We start from the raw sequence: 3,371 nt of genomic DNA on the forward strand, positions 1-3,371 counted from the left end.
GAATGATATTTTAGGCTTCATAGTACTTCTCTAATAAATAATCTTACAATACTGTTTTGAGTAGTACTATTATCAAGACATTTCATATGTTTTCTTGCAGCTATTTGTAGTAGTAGTACACATAATTATTATATCAGCGTTTTATAATAAATAACAATTGTATTACTGTAAATAATAATGTGAAAACTTTAAATATGACTATTGTGGTTTACACCCCTGCATCCCACACTGCCTCCGGGAAAAAGTGTCACCTTCCTTTGTATTTGCGCACGTAGTGTGCGACCTTAAGATATTGTGCGAGCTTTCCAACAATATATGTAGCGTACATCAAACAAAATGGAAACAGCGTTTGTGATTAAGTTAGCGCGGAGGCTAAGCAAGAACACAAAAAGCGAAGGAGCACCGACTCACCCTATGTAGACGATGGGATAAAAGAGCAACACGAAGCACGGAAGGCCATGGACGATCATAGAAGACTTAGCCGATGCAAACCACGAAGTGTTTTACGTAGCGTGAAAGATGGAAGTGAACGCAGTCATGAAAAGGACAGAAGGACAAGAATATTCCGGGAGCGTACGGGCCACAGAAGGGAACTTAATACGTAGACACCCCAGCATGCCGAAATGCACGGGCTACGAAAGAGCACGCACGCTCGAAGCCACGGTAGACGGTAAGAGTGCGCGGACAGACATTCTCCCATAGCACCACGGTTGAACACGGAGCACACGGTTCGACCGACCAAACATGAAGCCGCGGAAGACCATTTACGGGAGGTTGTCGAGTATTGAAACACGATACCAGGGTAGAGCCGGATCTAACCGAGCCAGGGAGCACGAAACAACGGTAGCTCACAATAGAACGGACGGCAGACCTGCGCCGACACCACAAAATAACACGATGGCTTGGACGGTGGACAAGACACTAAACCATGATAGAAATGCGGACACTGGAGCTGTAGACGCGAAATCATCGAGCCATGGGGCACTATATCAGTGTAGAACCTGAGCTTACCGTGCCACGGAGGGCAATAGCGCATTAGAATTCGATTGCACGGACGGCGGACCAGCCACGAAATGGAGGGGGGGGGGGCTTGGGGTGACCACAATTGTGGAGGACGATGCCGTTGTAGAACACGATAACACCGGCAACGCAAATGCAATACGCGAGCACAGTACCATAGACAGCAAAACCATACCGCAATTACGTGATGGCGTTAAAACGCGGTCGATCGAGCCTCACCAGACGAGCCCGATACACGATTGCTAGAACAACACGACTGCATGGAGACACCAAACCAAGAATTAGCACACTTCAGCTGGCGACGGAAGGCCAACGGCCACTGTACCACAAAACCGGTGCAGCCTACGTAAACCCTAAACCCTAGGGAGTAGTAAGCAGCCACAAAAGAGATCGTACTTAAGCGAATTAACCCAAAGAGAGAGCGCTTAACCACTAGGCAGCGTGTGCCACGAGTGAGCAGGGAGCCACGAAGCCAGCAAAAGCACGGAAGAGCACCGGCCGTTGAAGAACACGACATCCAACCTGTAGTTTGGGGTAGCGGAAGCGTACCAAACCACGATATTATAGGGGTCCACATGAGACTACGGAATGGTAGGTGGTTAAGTACATGAAGCCAAGACCTACTGGGGTGAACGACGCTAACAAAGTACATGACACCAAGAAGCACTTAAATTTGCACCCGCCGCATTTCCAACAAACCATGCCACTCCGCCGCGTAGCGGCGGCGAACGGCTAGTCTTACCCCCTAGTGGAGGCTGGTCTGCGTCCGTTCGTCCGTCTGTCATTCCGTCCGCGGCTAGGGTTAATTAATGTAACGCAAATACGCGCGTTCTACTGGCTGCCGAGCGAAGGCGGCCTCGATTTGCTAAAAAGCTGTCGGGCGCAGCGATGGCGGCCCCCATTGGAAAAAATTGGCTTTGTGTTTTGTACGCACTGTATGTGGACTACACATCGTACTTATAACCACCGTTAAAATTTCATTTTGCTCTCATTTTCAGCTGTGGTTTGCAAGGCCACGCACGCTAAGGGCGCTGCCTGTGTGCACGTTAGTTAGCATAATTAAAAGACACCGATGAGCATACACGTACTATATCGTCGTGGGAGCTGTTGAAAAAAATCGTAGGGTTTGGTGACTTATATTTTGGTGTCAATCGAAACTTGAGTACTTATCGGATGTAGATTGATGTTTAAAGCTTTGTAGTACGTTTTTAATAATTAAACTTTCAATAATGTATTGAGTAGTACTATTATCAAGACATTTCATTTTTTTGCTTGCAGATATTAGTAGTTATAGTACACATAAATATTATACCAGCGCTCAGTAATAAATCACAATGTTACTACTACTATTAATAATGTGAAAACTTTAAAATATGACTATTATGACTTCCCACCCCACACACCCCAGCACCCCACACTGCCTCCGGGAGAAAGTATCATTTTCCTTTGTATTTGCGCGCGTAGTGTGCAACCTTAAGATATTCTGTGAGCTTTCCAGCAATATGTGTAGGAACAGCGTTTGTGATTAAGTTAGCGCGGAGGCACGTGGCAAAGCAAAAACACGAAACATAAAGGAATATCGACCCACACTAAGTAGATGATGGGATACAAGAGTAACACGAAGCACGGAAGGTCATGGACGGTGATAGAAGACTTAGCCGATGCAAACCACGGCGTTTTTTACGTAGCGTGAAAGATGGAAGTGCACGCAGCCATGAAAATGACAGAAGGACAAGAATATGACGAGAGCGTACGGGCCACAGAAGGGAACTAATACATAGACACCCCAGCATATTGAAAACCACGGGCTACGAAAGAGCAGGCACGCTCGAAGCCACGGTAGAACACGTAACGGTAAGAGTGCACGGACAGAAATTTTCCCATAGCACCACGGTAGAACACGGAGCACAGTCGACCGACCAAACCTGACGCCGCGGTATACCATAAACGGAAGATCACCCGAGCATTAGAGCACGATATAAGGGTAGAACCGGAGCTCACCGAATCCGACAGCACGATACTACGGTATCTAACGATCTCACGGACGACAGATCAACCACGACACCACAAGTTAGCACGATAGCATGGACCGTGCCACTAAGCCATGGGGGAGCACAGCCGCGGAGCTACAGACGAGAAATCACCGAGTCGCGGAGAGCGATACCAGTGTAGAACATGAGCTTTCCGAGCCACGGAGGACAGTAGTACATTAGAACATAATTGAACGGACGGTGGACCAGTCACTAAAAAAACGAGGGGGCGCTTAGGGGTACCACGATTGCACATTCTGGAGTACGATGCCATTGCAAAACACGATAGCACGGGCAACGCAGGTGCACTACGCGAGCACA

This window comes from Phytophthora infestans, genomic scaffold, assembly GCF_000142945.1.
Source record: "Phytophthora infestans T30-4 supercont1.11 genomic scaffold, whole genome shotgun sequence".
Taxonomy (NCBI): Eukaryota; Oomycota; class Peronosporomycetes; order Peronosporales; family Peronosporaceae; genus Phytophthora; species Phytophthora infestans.